This window comes from Schistocerca cancellata, chromosome 6 (assembly GCF_023864275.1).
Source record: "Schistocerca cancellata isolate TAMUIC-IGC-003103 chromosome 6, iqSchCanc2.1, whole genome shotgun sequence".
Taxonomy (NCBI): domain Eukaryota; kingdom Metazoa; phylum Arthropoda; class Insecta; order Orthoptera; family Acrididae; genus Schistocerca; species Schistocerca cancellata.
Window position 1 is genome coordinate 387,422,917 of NC_064631.1, and position 19,936 is coordinate 387,442,852.

Below are 19,936 nucleotides of genomic sequence, written 5' to 3' on the forward strand. Positions count from 1 at the left end.
AAAAATTTATAGAGGTGTTGTAAGACTCGTATATTTCTATTGTCTATTGTCAAACCACAATTTATGAAACATGTTTATATTTTATTAATAGGATTAAGTAGGAATAACTAATATTTGTCGTGTTGGAAATAATTGTGGTAGCAGGGAATGTCTGCGCCAAGTATTGTTGGCACGAGAGACCACACATTGATATATTTTGTAATGGAAGCAGGGATTGTCTGCACCAGAAAGCATTATTAGTGGGAGAGACCGCACTTTAGCGTTCGTAGGAAGTCAGTAGTAAGTGAGAAGTGAAGCGAGTCGGTAGCAGGTCTGAAGCGAGAGGTTGAGTGGAGCGGTGAGCCTGCCAGCCACCAGCTATGATTTACAAGAGATTATAAACGGATGTACAGAGACATCAGCTAACTATTATCATAAGAGGAACTAATATTATTGAATTATATTTTTGACAAACTCAAGACTACTGAAGGTATGTTTGCGCAATGCTAGTTGTACGATTATTGTAAAAAGTAAGTCCCATTTGAACGTTTGTAAAATAATTTCATTCAGAATATAATTAATTTTTGCCAGCAATATTGCATTGCTGATTATAATCCATCCCAAAAACCATCAATGTGAAACGTTGCAAACTTTTATTGTTGTCAAGAAAAAGTTTAACTCTGAATTAATTAAAGAATAACGTCAGCTTTGGTATTTAAGAATAACATCAGCTTTGGTAATAAATAGAGCCACTTATTATGACAGCCCACCAGCAGCTAATAGAGTGTAGTAAAACAGAGTAAGTATATTCATGTCGCAGGTCGATGTAGCAGTCAGATGGCGGTCCAGTAACAGTAAAAATGGTAAGGAACAGTTTTGGGTTATTGCAGGTAACGACTGAGAGCCACGACGACGACGACATGCTTTCAATAAGCAGCATTTAAATATGTTTGCAAGGATTGCACTTATTATTATTGAGAAAGAGAATTAATTTCAAAGGGAAGGTTTCATTTGTTATTATTAAGCAAGAGATAGAAATCCTTAGGGAAGGTTTCATAGGTTATTGTAGAGGGGAAAGTTGCGTAACAAAAGATGTATAGAGGAGACGGGAAGGTTTCAGTGTAATTAATGTTTGAAAGTGTTTGTCTGCCTTTTGACAACCAGTTCTCGCTCCACTGACCACTTGATACAAACGTTTAAAATTACGATAAAACCAAGCAGAGGGATCCGCTGCCTCAATAGGACAGTAGGGGTAAGGAAAGAGTCTGCGACGTTCCTGAACTATCCTGAATTTCTTTCTGGTGATTTTTACGAGCTGTTCTGTATACTCCACTGCTAGAGTGGCCTGACAGTGTAGCACAGCATTGTATAGCAGTGAATTATGGACGGTGGGAAAACCGAAACAGAAGATAATCGAAGCATTTGATATGAGGAGCTACAGAAGAATATTGAAAATTAGGGGGACTAATAAAGTAAGGAACGAGCTTCTCCACAGAATCGTCGAAGAAAGGAACATATGGAAAACAATCGTAAGAAGAAGGGTGGGATGATAGTACATAAGTTAGGACGTCGGGGAATAACTTACGTGGTACTGTAGGGAACGTGTAAAAACTGTAGAGGAAGATTGGAATACATCCGGGAAATAAATGGCAACGTAGAGGTCAAGTGCTGAACTTTGATGAAGAGGTTGGCATAGGATATGAAATTATGGTGGCCCACATAAAATCAGTCACAAGACTCATGGCTCAAAAATATAAAAAAAGGTCTGTGTGCGGCATTCCTGAAGCTGCGAGTTGTTTAACCAACTCCTCAGCCTGTTCATTGCCTCGAATGCCGTTATGGCTTTTGACCCAGATTAATATGGCTTCTTGTTGCTAATTATGTAGCCTACTGACTTGTTGCATAATTTCACAAGGTTGTTAAGTCGGTGTATAGTAACCTAGTTAGAGTGGCTGTTACCTAGTTAGATTCCGACAAAGAAAGTTCGCTTAGTAAGCGCGAAAACTTCATGGAGATGCTCACACAACACCGGTGGCAGACGCTCCAAGAGAAACGTTGCTCTTCATGATGAGGTTGACTGTTATAATCCCGAGGGCATACGTAGAAGCGTATCGATTTCAGCTCCTACGGAGTGTTATCAGCAATCGTTAAGCACATGCACCATCAGCGACAGGACTTGGACGTGCCAGTGGGAAAAAAAAAAAAAAATGCCCTCGCTACACACCATCAGGTTGATTATAGACGTAGATGCAGCACTTACAAAATTATCACACAAACAATGAAGTAGTACATTGAAAATTGAAAGAAGTGAAAACATGTAAATTTACAATTTCGCATCTTATTATGTCCTTTCCACTGGCGATTAAATATAAATGAAGTGTTCATATTTTTACTCCATTGTGTCCCAGCACACTCTGAGGTAGTGCTGTAATTTCGGAAATGACAGTTGTAAAAAAGAGATATGTTAACGATTTTTGGAGTCAGTTTGAAAGCTTCTTGTTTCTAATTTGGCGATAATATCCAAACATGGAAATTACAAAATTTTTGCTCTTGTAGGTAATAGTTTCTTCCAATTGTGATCCTTAGGCAGGAAGAAGTTATTTGGTGTAGTCTGTGCTCCTTTACCGGCTGTGCTGGTTAGACGGAATTCTGGGGTATAATTGTCAATTTGAAGTGATGAGTGCGTGGATGTATATCTGGGATATGTTTAAAATCGCAAACTTGATGTGCATCTTCACCCAAATATTCGCAGGTTCATTTAGCGACAAATCGAGCACTTCCAAATGAATCAATGAAACCGAGCTTGTTTTACGCATGCATTGATCAAGTGGTACAGCCGAATCAGTTGGTTATGCATGATGTACATAAGATCAAGTTCATCCATACATACTATAAAAATGTGTGTGTGTGTGTGTGTGTGTGTGTGTGTGTGTGTGTGAGTGTGTGTGTATGTTCTACTTCTCCTCCTAGACCACTGGATCGATTCCAATCAAACTTGGTACATATATACCTACCTGTCAAGTAACAGTCTCTGAGGGTGTAAAAACCACCAACCTATAAAACGGGATGGGGGGTGAAAAAGAAGAGTAGTTCGTGACTCGTGAATTTCCCAATTTATGCATTCAGTATTTGAGAATGAGAGCACTTAGTGATTTTACACACAGTTTCAAACCTTTACGAATTCTTTTGCCTGTGATAACCCCTACTTTTCCGGTGTTCAGCAGCAAAAGTACTGCACGAGGCACGACGCTATAACTTATTACTTCTTTACTTTTACCGGCATTACCGACACATTTTGCAGAGAGTATGTACATATGCCGCTGAATGTGCCTAAGGAATTACATCATTGTACGTCTCATAGCTCAGGAGAAATGTCATGAATATTAAGCACGTTATGTAGTACGAGCTTGAACGCACGGCTAAAAATAAATACCTGGGTAACGCCGAGTTTCTCCGGTAGTATAGTCACTAAAGAAACGATTTTATCTTCGAAATGAATTACGCAGCCTCTTTGAATTGAGACGTTTAGGAGGATGTTGTTTCCTCACTGCTGACATAAGAGAGATATTTTAAATACTTCTTTTAACCAACAAAGTTTCTGTTTCCTACCTTAAGCGTTATTCACATCAGTAACGCCGAAATGATAATTCGTATGGAAAAACTGAATAGATGAAGCATCACAAAAATCTTTTCACACAAAATAGGGTCATGTGAGAGAGCCCTGTTCCACACGAGCCGAAGTGTACCAACAACTTACATGGTGAACCTGGACTCCACCGACAAAAGGTCAGAGTTATTTGGCGTAAGAGACCCCTGCTCTCCGGTTGCTTTTACGAATTCATAACGTAATTGTGATTTGTTTATTATTTTTCATTCTGTGAAAATGACTTTACAACAGTGAAAAAACGTTTGATATGCTATGCATTTTGTCTCAGATTCCTATGTACAGGCGCAGAAGTTCTGTGATGTGGCTGCTGTCGCCGTGGGAACAGCTCAGCGAAGCGTCATTGTTCCATTCTTCCTTTTTATTCCGTGAACATACACCAGAGATGGACTCAGGCCAACTTCTCGCCACACTTCTATGTATCGCTGATTCGGCTATGACTGCTGTAAAGAAAAGCCAGAGACGGAACAAACAGTAGTACGCTGCCGGAAAGGAATGCAACATCATCAAGTTTATTTCATTCCCAAGTGGGCTGACATGTAGTTCATCATTGCAGGAGTGTATGGTAAATAATATCAGATCAAATACACATACCAAAGTAAAGGTTTTCATCAATACCTCTGACGGCGAAGCAGGCGTGTATTCTCGCACGCAAACGATCATAAAGATCCGCAACGGCATCGTGCGATAGACTGTCCCAAGCATCTTGCGCCTTTGTTGCAATTCGGCAGCGGTTCGTGCAGGCCCTGGAGACAGTAAGTTGCCTGTTCAGTTGACCAGAGATCTGGTAACCTTGCTGCCCAGGGCAATTACTGTATACTAAAAAAAGCATGTTGTATCAGAGCAGCCGTATCTGGAGATGTATTGTCCTACTGAAAAAGCAACATAACCTTCCTGTCGAAGAAATGGAAGAAGCGTGGGGATAACAACATATGCAATGTAGCAGGCACTGTTTAGTTTACTCTGAGGAAACTCCAAATGTGACAGCGAGCTATAATTGATGGCCCCCCATGCCAGGAAGCCTGGGATGAGACAAGTTAGTCGTGGCCGTATGCACTCTGGCAGCTCACTGGGTTTATGACACAGACATATACGTCCATCACTAGCATACTCACAGAACCTACTCTCATCACTAAGACAATAGAGGGCCGTTCCACTCTCAGTTAACTCTTTCACGACTGCAGAATAACCATACTTGGTTCTGTCATGGTGTCGGTGATAACCTGGCCAGAGACACCAGCGACTTTAATCCTGCTGCAAACAGACTGTTTCCTACGGTTCCTGATGAAAGAGAAAATGTGTCCGAATTCCGTCCCTGATCATTCGGTCGGCCACCGCTACTCGCACACGCCGACGTCCGGAACCTGGTTTACACGTGCTGACATGATCCACTGACGACTTTTGAAAGCAACGCCACACATCACCGATACATTGTGCCCAAAGCGTGCAGCAGTCCATCAACACGTACATCCAACTTCCTGCAGGATCACAAGGCGACCCAGTTCAAATAGCTGAAGCTCTGCAGGAGGAGTACCTACTTCTTGGTGGGGCTTAGTTGTACCCTTGGAATGAATGTTGCAAACACTTTTCACCTCTAAACTCAGAACAGTTACTGCCTGCAGAGTCAAAACAGAGGGAGCACAGGCCTCCTGAGTGCCATCTGATCGCCGATGAACGTTACAAACCAATCGCTGTCACAACAAACGCTCAGTACGCACGTATTGTTCCCTTGTGCTACAGAATACAGTCCGTGAGGGTACTGCATTGTTTGTGGCAGTGTCCATTGCAAGATAGAGGGCGAAGAGTAAAGTGGGCATTACTGTTTCCAGTAACAGGTACAGTGGCTGATGGAATATCTTTGATTGCAAATAAAGAATACAGCGCATACCGTAGACACTTTTACTCCTGTACAGACATTTTCAGTGCAATACAAAAGCGTACGTAGATCGGTGTAAGAAAACCTAAATGTAATTACTTCTGCCTCGGGCATGGATGTTTGTGATGTCCTTAGGTTAGTTAGGTTTAAGTACTTCTGAGTTCTAGGGGACTGATGACCTCAGAAGTTAAGTCCCATAGTGCTGAGAGCCATTTGAACCATTTTTGTAATTACTCCGTAACGAGCACTCGGAGGTCAACGGTCCCACATACATCTGAAGAACTTCCGAAGTTTCTGTCGCTGTATAGTCACACGACTCTATTTACCGAAAGCAGTTATGTATCCTAGTCGATTTAGAAATCCAGTACCAGTACCAACATACTCCTAGGATTTTGAGGTTCACCATTCAAGTGGACTTAAAAGGCTAGCCTGAAAAAATAATTACATGACATACGTCGTAGATCTGGGATTCTACCTGCAACATACTGTGACTCGTTCATGACTGGCTAGCCATAACACATCTTGTTCCACGGAATATAAGAAAAAAAGTAAATTTAAAATTGGCAATGTTAGCGGTGGCACACAATGAAGGAACACTCATCTAACACGTCATTTTCAGTAGGCTCGACACATACTTTTTTCCTTCAAGCTCCGCTGGCCGGGGTGGCCGAGCGGTTCTAGGCGCTACAGTCTGGAACCGCGCGACCACTGAGGTCGCAGGTTCGAATCCTGCCTCGGGCATGGATATGTGTGATGTCCTTAGGTTAGTTAGGTTTAAGTAGTTCTAAGTTCTAGGGGACTGATGACCTCAGAAGTTAAGTCGCATAGTGCTCAGAGCAATTTGAACCTTCAAGCTCTGAACACCTGACTCTGCAGGATCCAAGTGCACTTTTTTCCACAGTACGACTTCTTTGGTTTGCAAAGTGGGGCTGACGTAAGCTCGCAGCGGCACAGTCCGTTACGGACCAGAGCGCCCAGGAAACGACTTTGTGCTGCGGGCGAAAAAGACATTGGCGGCCCCGTTACTTGCGAGGTCTGATGGCGTGGAAGGGATTCGCCCACGGCTGCTGCTTCCTTCCCACATAAGCAGTTACAGTGAGTCAGGCGCGCGCTTCTTGGGGCAGGTGGTGGACGAGAGGACAGCGCGTGCGAGAGAGAAGGCAGCTCCGGAAGGCAATGCACAGACCACGGCTCGGCGTCGCCGGCTTCATAAGAGCTGAGCGGTGGCGGCAGCGGGAGCGGCATCAGCGGTGGCCCCCCTATCGATTCCCAATAAACGCGTCGGCAAACATTTGAGAGGAGCACTCGGCGCCGAGGGTCGCTAGGTTTTTCCGGAGCGTTGCCTGCCTGACGCGGCGAGGAACGGAGCATCGTCACTACCAGCGGCCGTGGAATGCGACGCGACTGCAGGAACGGCTGGAATGCGCCCTGATACCCCTCTCGCTCCCCCTCGCACATACACCCCATCCCTGTGACGTGTCCGATAAGGTATTCGGCCCGAAGAGCCCAGGCCAGACGAAATGGTGGAGCGTCAGTCCTCTGAGCGATAGATAGCCTCTCGTGTTCCTCACAGAAGGGCAGAGACAGCGCGTTCTCTTCAGCTGCCTTCTCCAGACTGCCACTGCCCCCCCCCCTCCCCCCTACCCCCTAAGCTTCTCCGGTTTCTCTTCATCTCTGAGCAATATGAAACGCGGAAGTTTTGCGCTCTATCGGCTTCCCTGCTGTAATATCTCTCTCGAAGCTTCACAGATGGACAGGTGTAATTTTCTTGAAGTCTGTCTCAAAAGGGCATAGATTCTTTTGTGCCTCTTCTCTTGGCCTCCATTGAGATATATATCAAGGTTGCAGAATGTGCCGCGACGGAAATCTTTGCTGCGCAAACCCAACTCACCCAGCAAAATACACCACGAGAACATTTATTGGAATTCCCTGGAGGGTACAGTAACAAAACCTTTCCTTTATAGCCACCATACCGATTAAAAATATAAAATAAAAAAATGGGGAGTCTGTTCGCATACCCCTAAAGCATTTTTTCAGGTGTAGCATGTATCATGCATTTATAGTGATGCGGCTAGAACCTCAAGCACTGCCAGCAAAAGGAACCAAAACTCGGACAATGGAGGTATGACAGGGACGAGCAAAATATTGTTTAAATGATGTGTACAACCAGTTACAAACATCTTTAAAAATCGAACCACTGAAAATTTCGGCTGAATTTGGAGTGCTGATTTTAGTTGTAAACACAGTTATCTTATAGCATGTTGCAGTTGTTAATAAATTACTTAATTCCAACAAAATCTTTTTGGTATTACTCCGCTTAATTTTGAAATTAAAACCATTATTAGTAATGATATATCGATCATATCCGCATCATCCTGAAAGACGGCCGAAACATTGGTTTTAATCTTGGTTCTTAGTTTCAAAATGAGGCAGACTAATGATATTCAGATTGACAGTGACTGTGGAAGCCTTCACACTCGTACCGGTTATGAAATGTTGAGAAAAATAGCTATTACAATGTTTTTCAGTATGGTATATATTTATCTAAAGAATGAAAAGTGAAATAAATATATACGTTGGTATTAGAAAATTTCGCAAAATTTATGCCGACAGTTAAAGATCTTGAATTTATTGTAGTTTCCGTTCGAGGCGTTCTCTTCCTGTGAATTGCTTGTGGCTGGCCTCTGTGTGATATCCAAGACGGAAGGAAGGAAGATTAGGCTTTCCAACATTCAGCAACAGTAAACATTCACGTTGACGTCCCATGTGTGCAGGTATTGTGCTCCATCTTCTTGATATCACGACTGCGAGTAGTCCTTTTCTGAATCAGCGGAGAGTCTTCACTCATTCACGTCACCACACTTTAGCACATTGTAAATCATTGTAACGCTATAGGAATGCTGCTCGAGTAACTTGGTTTTGTGCTTTAAAAACATAAGATTATTATTCTTCAATATCTGACAATAATTCCCTTTCTGTTATGGAACTACTGGAAATAAGAGAAAATAATAGAAAAATAATAGAAAAGAATAACTTATTTGATCGATGTGCCGCCGTTGGATAAGCAGCTGCAGCAGCAAGTCGTATACTCCTAGCTCACTCATTTGTTACATAGTTTAATTCTTAATTTCTTTGCGTGTTTTTGGTACTTGCATTGTTTAATTCATAAATTTCGGGCGTATTATAGTATTTGAGAGTTGTAGCATCGCGTTTTAGTACCTGAATAGTGTAAATTCGCGTAGTCGTCTGTCAACTGTTTTTGTTTTGAACGGCCAGTGTCGGTTGGTCACAGTCAGTGTGCTCCCTGCCGCCGTTGGATAAGCAGCTGCAGCAGCAAGTCGTATACTCCTAGCTCACTCATTTGTTACATAGTTTAATTCTTAATTTCTTTGCGTGTTTTTGGTACTTGCATTGTTTAATTCATAAATTTCGGGCGTATTATAGTATTTGAGAGTTGTAGCATCGCGTTTGTAGTACCTGAATAGTGTAAATTCGCGTAGTCGTCTGTCAACTGTTTTTGTTTTGAACGGCCAGTGTCGGTTGGTCACAGTCAGTGTGCTCCCTGCCGCCGTTGGATAAGCAGCTGCAGCAGCAAGTCGTATACTCCTAGCTCACTCATTTGTTACATAGTTTAATTCTTAATTTCTTTGCGTGTTTTTGGTACTTGCATTGTTTAATTCATAAATTTCGGGCGTATTATAGTATTTGAGAGTTGTAGCATCACGTTTTAGTACTCGAATAGTGTTAAATCGCGTAGTCTCCTTCCGCCGCCGAGCAGTGTGTCAGCAGTGCACAAGTGGCAGCATTACTGCATTTACTAGGCAATCTTGTATTTTAATAACCGCTTCAATTTTGTGTCGTTTTGTTTGCGCTCTCTGTAGATTAGTTCAGACGTTCTTTGCACAGTTTTTAGCATGGATAGGGACTGCAACTGCTGTGTTCGGATGCAGGCTGAGTTGGCATCCCTTCGCTCCCAGCTTCAGGCAGTGTTGGCTTCGGTCACACAGCTTGAGGCTGTTGCCAATGGGCATCACTGTGGGGGTCCGGATGGGGGTTTGTCGGGGACGGCCAGCTCGTCCCACGCATCCCCCGATCGGACTACGACTGTGGTTGCCCGGGATACTGCCCGCATTGAGGCTGATCCCTCACCTGTGGTAGAGTGGGAGGTCGTCTCAAGGTGTGGCAGGGGGCGAAAGACATTCCGGAGGGCTGAACGGAAGGCCTCTCCAGTTTGTCTGACGAACCGGTTTCAGGCTCTGTCTCAGGCTGATACTGATCTTCAGCCTGACATGGCTGCTTGTCCTGTTCCAGAGGTTGCCCCTCAGTCTGCAAGATCCGGGCAGTCGCAGAGGGTGGGCTTACTGGTAGTTGGGAGCTCCAACGTCAGGCGCGTAATGGGGCCCCTTAGGGATATGGCAGCAAGGGAGGGGAAGAAAACCAAAGTGCACTCCGTGTGCATACCGGGGGGAGTCATTCCAGATGTGGAAAGGGTCCTTCCGGATGCCATGAAGGGTACAGGGTGCACCCATCTGCAGGTGGTCGCTCATGTCGGCACCAATGATGTGTGTCGCTATGGATCGGAGGAAATCCTCTCTGGCTTCCGGCGGCTATCTGATTTGGTGAAGACTGCCAGTCTCGCTAGCGGGATGAAAGCAGAGCTCACCATCTGCAGCATCGTCGACGGGACTGACTGCGGACCTTTGGTACAGAGCCGAGTGGAGGGTCTGAATCAGAGGTTGAGACGGTTCTGCGACCATGTGGGCTGCAGATTCCTCGACTTGCGCCATAGGGTGGTGGGGTTTCGGGTTCCGCTGGATAGGTCAGGAGTCCACTACACGCAACAAGCGGCTACACGGGTAGCAGGGGTTGTGTGGCGTGGGCTGGGCGGTTTTTTAGGTTAGATGGCCTCGGGCAAGTGCAGAAAGGGCAACAGCCTCAACGGGTGCGGGGCAAAGTCAGGACATGCGGGGACCAAGCAGCAATCGGTATTGTAATTGTAAACTGTCGAAGCTGCGTTGGTAAAGTACCGGAACTTCAAGCGCTGATAGAAAGCACCGAAGCTGAAATCGTTATAGGTACAGAAAGCTGGCTGAAGCCAGAGATAAATTCTGCCGAAATTTTTACAAAGGCACAGACGGTGTTTAGAAAGGATAGATTGCATGCAACCGGTGGCGGAGTGTTCGTCGCTGTTAGTAGTAGTTTATCCTGTAGTGAAGTAGAAGTGGATAGTTCCTGTGAATTATTATGGGTGGAGGTTACACTCAACAACCGAGCAAGGTTAATAATTGGCTCCTTTTACCGACCCCCCGACTCAGCAGCATTAGTGGCAGAACAACTGAGAGAAAATTTGGAATACATTTCACATAAATTTTCTCAGCATGTTATGGTCTTAGGTGGAGATTTCAATTTACCAGATATAGACTGGGACACTCAGATGTTTAGGACGGGTGGTAGGGACAGAGCATCGAGTGACATTATACTGAGTGCACTATCCGAAAATTACCTCGAGCAATTAAACAGAGAACCGACTCGTGGAGATAACATCTTGGACCTACTGATAACAAACAGACCCGAACTTTTCGACTCTGTAAGTGCAGAACAGGGAATCAGTGATCATAAGGCCGTTGCAGCATCCCTGAATATGGAAGTTAATAGGAATATAAAAAAAGGGAGGAAGGTTTATCTGTTTAGCAAGAGTAATAGAAGGCAGATTTCAGACTACCTAACAGATCAAAACGAAAATTTCTGTTCCGACACTGACAATGTTGAGTGTTTATGGAAAAAGTTCAAGGCAACCGTTAAATGCGTTTTAGACAGGTACGTGCCGAGCAAAACTGTGAGGGACGGGAAAAACCCACCGTGGTACAACAACAAAGTTAGGAAACTACTGCGAAAGCAAAGAGAGCTTCACTCCAAGTTTAAACGCAGCCAAAACCTCTCAGACAAACAGAAGCTAAACGATGTCAAAGTTAGCGTAAGGAGGGCTATGCGTGAAGCGTTCAGTGAATTCGAAAGTAAAATACTAGGTACCGACTTGACAGAAAATCCTAGGAAGTTCTGGTCTTACGTTAAATCAGTAAGTGGCTCGAAACATCATGTCCAGACACTCTGGGATGATGATGGCATTGAAACAGAGGATGACAAGCGTAAAGCTGAAATACTAAACACCTTTTTCCAAAGCTGTTTCACAGAGGAAGACCGCACTGCAGTTCCTTCTCTAAATCCTCGCACCAACGAAAAAATGGCTGACATTGAAATAAGTGTCCAAGGAATAGAAAAGCAACTGGAATCACTCAACAGAGGAAAGTCCACTGGACCTGACGGGATACCAATTCGATTCTACACAGAGTACGCGAAAGAACTTGCCCCCCTTCTAACAGCCGTGTACCGCAAGTCTCTAGAGGAACAGAAGGTTCCAAATGATTGGAAAAGAGCACAGGTAGTCCCAGTCTTCAAGAAGGGTCGTCGAGCAGATGCGCAAAACTATAGACCTATCTCTCTGACGTCGATCTGTTGTAGAATTTTAGAACATGTCTTTTGCTCGAGTATCATGTCGTTTTTGGAAACTCAGAATCTACTATGTAGGAATCAACATGGATTCCGGAAACAGCGATCGTGTGAAACCCAACTCGCATTATTTGTTCATGAAACCCAGAAAATATTAGATACAGGCTCCCAGGTAGATGCCATTTTCCTTGACTTCCGGAAGGCGTTCGATACAGTTCCGCACTGTCGCCTGATAAACAAAGTAAGAGCCTACGGAATATCAGACCAGCTGTGTGGCTGGATTGAAGAGTTTTTAGCAAACAGAACACAGCATGTTGTTCTCAATGGAGAGACATCTACAGACGTTAAAGTAACCTCTGGCGTGCCACAGGGGAGTGTTATGGGACCATTGCTTTTCACAATATATATAAATGACCTAGTAGATAGTGTCGGAAGTTCCATGCGGCTTTTCGCGGATGATGCTGTAGTATACAGAGAAGTTGCAGCATTAGAAAATTGTAGCGAAATGCAGGAAGATCTGCAGCGGATAGGCACTTGGTGCAGGGAGTGGCAACTGACCCTTAACATAGACAAATGTAATGTATTGCGAATACATAGAAAGAAGGATCCTTTATTGTATGATTATATGATAGCGGAACAAACACTGGTAGCAGTTACTTCTGTAAAATATCTGGGAGTATGCGTGCGGAACGATTTGAAGTGGAATGATCATATAAAATTAATTGTTGGTAAGGCGGGTACCAGGTTGAGATTCATTGGGAGAGTCCTTAGAAAATGTAGTCCATCAACAAAGGAGGTGGCTTACAAAACACTCGTTCGACCTATACTTGAGTATTGCTCATCAGTGTGGGATCCGTACCAGATCGGGTTGACGGAGGAGATAGAGAAGATCCAAAGAAGAGCGGCGCGTTTCGTCACAGGGTTATTTGGTAACCGTGATAGCGTTACGGAGATGTTTAACAAACTCAAGTGGCAGACTCTGCAAGAGAGGCGCTCTGCATCGCGGTGTAGCTTGCTCGCCAGGTTTCGAGAGGGTGCGTTTCTGGATGAGGTATCGAATATATTGCTTCCCCCTACTTATACCTCCCGAGGAGATCACGAATGTAAAATTAGAGAGATTAGAGCGCGCACAGAGGCTTTCAGACAGTCGTTCTTCCCGCGAACCATACGCGACTGGAACAGGAAAGGGAGATAATGACAGTGGCACGTAAAGTGCCCTCCGCCACACACCGTTGGGTGGCTTGCGGAGTATAAATGTAGATGTAGATGTAGACACATTATTGTTTTATTGTAGGAGTAACAGACATAACAGAGTTTTTATGAAGTAATATATATCATAGTTAAAAAAATTAGATGCTGCTGGATAACGCTGTTGGAAAGTTGTGTTATCTTTATAGAGATATTTTTTCGTTAACTTCATTCAGTGTTTCTAGAACAATGAATTCTGTACTTTAAATGTAAAAAAATTAATAGAAAGAGATATACTATTTCTCAAGATATGGAAATACATTTAAGTTCAATTCCAGATCACACAATAAATATTTACGCTCTGACGGTCATTATAGACATCCAAGAAAGTGAAAGGATTATGAATATAATTGAATTATCGAAAAAAATAAAAATTGGTTTAATACGCTGACAATTGCATGTAACATTAGGAATTTATTCTTACTGTGCATTTAAATGTGTTTCTTGTTAGTTACTCTAAATATTTGATGTCTGTTTTAATTTAAACCTGATCCCTGGGATAGGAATGGAAATGAATCTCAACAGTGTTCCTTAGTAATCATGGATTCTTAGCGACAGTCATTGTGGTTTGGTAAAGAAAACAATTATTGCAAATAACAGGAAGCTTGATTAGCCAAGCTCACGGACTGTTAACATTTACACCTAAAATAGGTATGGAAGCTGATTAGATCAGTGAAATAGCGAGTATAGCTCTAGTATGCCAGTGATTACTATCAAACAGCGCAAGCCTAATTGAATTTCGGGAAAGGCTATCTCGCTCAAATTGCCCTAGGTAGTCAGGTGCAGTTTTAATGATCTAATGACGACCCAATCACCTCCCATGCGATCGTTAAAACTATTTCAATTTGTGGCTTTTCGATAGTTTCGGCTCTTATCTTTCCTTTAGGTAAGGAAGTTAATTCAATAACAACACTTTCAGTTACACAAAGAAGCTCAATTGACACGTGAATGACGAACTGGAAAAGTTTTTCGAGTAGTCACCGTAATTGAACATCATCTCATTCTCAGATTCATCTGCACAATCATCTAGTAATGACAGTTTGACCTAGGAAGGGAATGAGCACTGAAAAAGAATAGTTTTTGTAATCATTCGGCGTTCTACTTAAGAGCTTGAACTGAAGTGTCTCACTGGAGTAGAAACCACTAATCAAGCTCAGCTGGTTTTTGTATTTTCTGAAAAGGTTTGGAAAATGGCAGGCACAGAATGAAGAAATATGTATTTGTATTTTGACAAGGTTAACCAGTAGAATGTCGAGGTTAAAGTACACCAAATGAAACAGTGGAAATGTTTGGAATTAACCTAAGACTGTGATGCATGCATTCCAAACCAGGCGCTGTATTTCGTTTATTCTTTCTCACCTTCTCGGTCGTTATTACAATAATGACAACGTAACCTCAGTTGACGACGTCATCTGCTTCGATAGATAAGAGCTATCCATAGAAACAGTTGATTGCTGTGTTCTCTTTGTCGTGCTATGAAACAGGCTAAATCCTAGTGAGAAGGTAATGGCAGGATCGTATTTATACAGTATTTTATTGTAGTAATACCTATTGTTAAATTATATGGTTAACAGAAGACCGTACAGTTCATAGAGACAGTTTCATGCGAGATTTTATATGAATAAAAGTTTGCTGTGGGATTGGGATGCTCCAGACATGTTTTTATGTCAACGCGATTGTCATCTAACCTGACTGAGGAGATTTCAGAGGACGACGGATCTTGCACGACAATGCATCTTACCTGAGTGCAGCTGAAGCACATTCATTGTACACGTAGAAGGGACAGGTTATCAACCTGACGGACTGAGAGAGCGCAGCAGTCCTAGTAAGAGGTGACACATGTTTACGGACAATCCTATACGCAGAAAGTATCAAGCTCCATTTGAAAATTTCAGTTAAAAGTTTTCAGGTACATGTTTTCGGATTCAGTATTTGGTGTCCACAGTGTCCACATAATGTCTGGATTTGTTGCCGACCGATTTTCGTCTATAAGAGGCCACTGAAATCTACAACGTCACAAGCACAGGCTACCACATCACCGTTCACATTTTTGCGTAAAGTGATTGGACAGGCTGTCCGTGAGTGCTAAAAGACAAAGGCCAGGCTTAGCATAAATATCTTTTCAGTTTTATTGCAACACTAACAAATTTGCATAAGGGTCACGCTGGTTACTAGAGCAAATTTGATAAAGTCATATTTGTAAGGCCACCAAAATCAAAACAGTTTAAAATTGGATGATTTTTAAAATAGCCATCAAGCACGCTCATTCTTAAAGGATTAAATAGTTCAAGGCGCGAATAATTTTTTGAGTCATCGTCTTCTCGACAGATGCGGCCTACCCTCCTCTTCATCTCAGAGTCGCACTTGCAACCTACGTCCTCGTTTATTTGATGAATGTATGCCAGACACTGTCTTTCTCTACAGTTTTTACACTCTACAGCTCCCTCTAGTACAATGAAAGATATTCCCTGATATCTTAACAGATGTCTTATCATCCTGTCACTTCCTGTTGCCAGAGATTTCCATGTGTTCCTTTCTTCGCGATTCTGCAGAGAACCTGCTCAGTCTTTACCTTATCAGTCCACCTATTTTCCGACTTCCTTCTGTCGTATCAGATCTTGAATGCTTCTATTTTCTTTTGTTCCGGTTCTTCCACATTCCATGCTTCAGTACCACACAATGCTGTTCTCCAAACATACAGTCTCAGAACTTTCTTTCTCAAATTGAGAACTATGTTTGGTATTAGTAGACTGCTCTTGGCCAAGGATACCCTTTTTGCCAGTGCTTCTTTGCTTTTTATGTCCTCCTTGTTCCGCCCATCGTGGGTTATTTTGCTGCCTTCGTCTACTTCGTGATCCCAAATTCTGATGATAAGTTTATCGCTATCCTCATTTACTCTACTTCCCATTTCTATCGTCTTTCGTCGATTTACCCTCAGTCCATATTCTGTACTCATTAGACTGTTCATAACGTTCACCAGATTCTGTAATTCTTCACTTTCACTGAGTATAGTAGTATCATTAGTGAATCTAATCATTGATATTTTTTCACTTTCAATTCTAATTCCACTTCCTAACCTTCTTTCTTTTCCGTTGTTCCTTCGATGTATAGATTGGTCACTAGACGCAAGAGACTACATTCTTGTCTTACACCATTTATCTTATTGTTCCCTCTTTCTTCTTGTACATAGTGTATATGACCTGTCTGTGCCTACAGCTTTTTCTGAGAATTGCGAACGTCTTACACTATTTTACATCGTCGAACGCTTTTTCCAGGTCAAAAAATCCTATGAATGTGTCTTGATTTTTCTTCAGTTTGGTTCCATTATCGACCATAACGTCAGAACTGTCTCTCTGGTACCTTTACCTTTCCTAAAACCAAACTGATCATCATCTGATATTCAATTTTCTTTTCTATTCTTGAGTATATTATTCTAGTCAGCAGCTTGGATGTATGGGTTGTTAAGCTGACTGTGCGATAATCCTCACAATTGGCGGCTCTTGCTATCTTCGGAACTGTGTGAATCATGTTCTCCGGACAGTCGTTTTGTCGCCAATTTCCTCAAAGATTTTAGAAATTCAAATGGGATGTTATCCATGCCGTCTGGCTTACTTGATCAAGTCGTCCAAAGCTCCTTTCTAATTATGATGGTGGATCCTCTATTTCTTCCCTGTCGATTCCTGTTTCTTCGTAGATCACGTCATTAGACAAGTGCTTCTCTTCATAGTGACCTTCAATGTACTCTTTCCACCTACTCGCTTCTCCTATGCATTTAACAGCGGAATTCCCATTGCACACTTAATAGTACAGCCATTGCATTTTATTTCACCGAAGATTATCTTGACTTTTCTATATGTTGCATCAGTCCTTCCGACAATCATTTCTGTTTTGGTTTCTTCACTTTTTCATGCAGGCATTTCGCCTTACCTTTCCAGAACTTCCTATTTATTTCATTCCTAAGGGACTTGTATTTCTGCATTCTGGTATTTCCTTGAACATTTTTGTACATCCTTCTTTCGTTGATCCACTGAAGTATTTCTTCTGTTAACCATGATTTCTATGCAGTTAGCTTTTTTGTACCCCTGTTATGTTTCCAACCTCTGTGATTGCTTTTTTAGAGATGTCCATTCCTCTTTAATCGAACTGCCTACTGAATTATTCACTATCGCAGTATCTATAGCCTCAGATAACTGCGAGCGTACCACTTCACTACCTAGTACTTTATGACTACTCTCTTAAACTTCTTGGATCCGTCGTGGTCTCGGGATATCGGTTAATCAAACAGTATGTAGGACATAAACCAAACAACAGGCATATTTGAATTAGTTAAAGCTTGCAGAAAAATAAATAACAACACATTGAAATACGGCTGTTGTTTGGTTCTTATTCTACGTACTAGTCCGTTAAATTTCAGCCTACTCGTCATCTTTACTAAATCGTGATCTGAGTCTGTATCTGCTTCTTCTCTGTCAAACACCGAAACATCTCTCAGTTTCATTTGAGTTGGAATCCCGCCTATTTCTTACAAAACTAAAACATTTTGTTACTGTACCACTGAAATTCCACACCTAGAGAATAAAAATTGTTATTATTGTCTCCAACAGCATCAAGAATAAGAGCAAGTTAATGAAAAACCGTTATTTTTCACAAAATAGCTATTCAATAAAATGCATTTCCTGTCACATGCATGAAAACGATTTTTCCATGTCATAATGGATAGAAGAAAATTGTACTCACATCTGAAAGACTTGAGAAAAGGAAGTAAATTCCCAAAATATGTATGCTCTATTTAAGAAGAGACGTACGTCATATACAATTCATATTTTCCATGTGAGTATAATAAGTCTACCACACTATCTCAAACAAGAACAAAGACAGCCTAGGCAAAGGCAGAACAGTAACAACCCTGGACAAGAATCACAAGTACTACCAATCATGTCACTTTCGGGATCTGCGAGCATTGCAAGTAAATTAACAGCAGTTTAATTATTAAACAATATGCCTTCTTATGGACGCTGGCTACGTTACAGCTAAGTTATTTTCAAGAAAATAAATCAGAGAAAGAAAAAGACATTCGCGTAGAATACAAAAAAACATGCTGTGACGAAACGAATTCCTTCAGTTTCAACAGTGGTTAAGAGTGGAGGAATACATGACCGGGAGACGGATACTAGTTGAGGCTACAAGGTATGCTCCACTAAGATAATAAGGCTATAAACTACGAACCGATGTGAGAAAGATACGAAAGTACCGAGAAAACTAAACTATTCTTGTTACCCGTATCGACCAACTTCTTGTGAATTTCGTATGTGTTGAGTGGGAAAATATATCGACTGAATTGAGAAAACTGTAGTTCACAGACGAACATAATGCAGAAACGTCAAAGTTTTAAATTGTGAAAGCCAGTTATCACGTTCAAACAGAACAATCTCGTCTTATACTCTCTCACATCCTCCCCATTTTCGTTCTCATCACTTTATAATTACCATCTGTTACCTGACGGTGGTACTGTGTAACAATTGAAGAACGAGTATGTATTTCATTTATGAGAGAAAAATGTTGAATCAAAGGAAATGAAAATCCAGAGAATAATTTAACCCTCTCGTCTTTGTTGCGAGAGAAAATATGAATGGAAAAATAAGTAGGAAAGTTTGTGAAGATTCTCTGTTCTTCTGCGAACTTGAGACAATCGTATATCCTTAACTCGATTGCGCCGGGAAGACGATAGAGCGCCTTAAGCGAGGGCGCGGCCCTCTATCGCGATCGCAAACGGATCGATGCCAAACTCGTTCGTGTGCCACTCCATCACTGTCAGATATTCCCGGCACTAGAAAAGTCTTCGGGGAGGGCGCTTTGCCGACTGCCTCGCTAAATCTATCTGACATCTGCCTGCTCCACTCCACTATGAAAGCTGTTCAGCTTCCATGCGAAGTCTTAACTCTCCTGCTGTGCAGTTAACTGAATTCAGGGGCGATATGCGATGAAGCGTTTCATTTTCTGTTCGTCATTCTTTCCATTGCACCTTTCCTTGTAGTCATACAACAGTCCATTTAGTTGGGCATAAATTCTGAGTAATTACTCTGATGTTTTTCTCTATATTTGCTAAGCTCCCTGATCACCAAAATTACAGCGAGCATAGTAATCTATTCTACAACGTTCACATTCTACGTCTAAGCAATAGAATTCTTCCATTTTCACTCGCTGGTTTAATAATAACGGCTGTAATTCTGTGCTGATGACCTGTGAATTGTTATTTTTTTTCTATGTGGACAAGCTCACCTGTTCCAGAAGACACTGTAACAGTAGATAGAATGAACAGAGTAATTTATAAGTGAAGGAGAAACCGTGTCCTGAAGTTTTCCCAATATGCCGAACCTTCGCATTAGGTCACTAGAGATCCGTTGAGTAGTTATCCGTCCAAGCAATGTGAAAAAGTGGAGAATTCACTCGTGCAATAGTTTTCATTTCTACTTTAGTTTTGGAATAAATAGAGATCTACACAGTGTATACGCTCGTTGCAGTCGTGCAAGATGTACAGGGTGAACCACGTAAGATGCTAGACATAAAATGTTCAAATGTGTGTGAAATCTTATGGGACTGAACTGCTAAGGTCATCACTCCCTAAGCTTACACACTACTTAACCTAAATTATCCTAAGGACA

The 19,936-nt window shown here is 42.1% G+C and overlaps 1 protein-coding gene and 1 non-coding gene across 2 annotated transcripts in view; one reads left to right on the top strand and one right to left on the bottom strand.

Annotated features, from left to right (window-relative positions):
* LOC126088343 (Down syndrome cell adhesion molecule-like protein Dscam2) overlaps window positions 1-19,936 on the bottom strand; it is an 802,978-nt gene that overhangs the window by 639,930 nt on the left and 143,112 nt on the right. The gene's annotated exons all lie outside the window — the stretch shown is intronic.
* On the top strand, window positions 6,177-6,260 carry Trnas-gga (transfer RNA serine (anticodon GGA)). Its single transcript is given in 2 exon segments — window positions 6,177-6,216; window positions 6,226-6,260. It is a non-coding gene; the product is annotated as a tRNA-Ser (tRNA).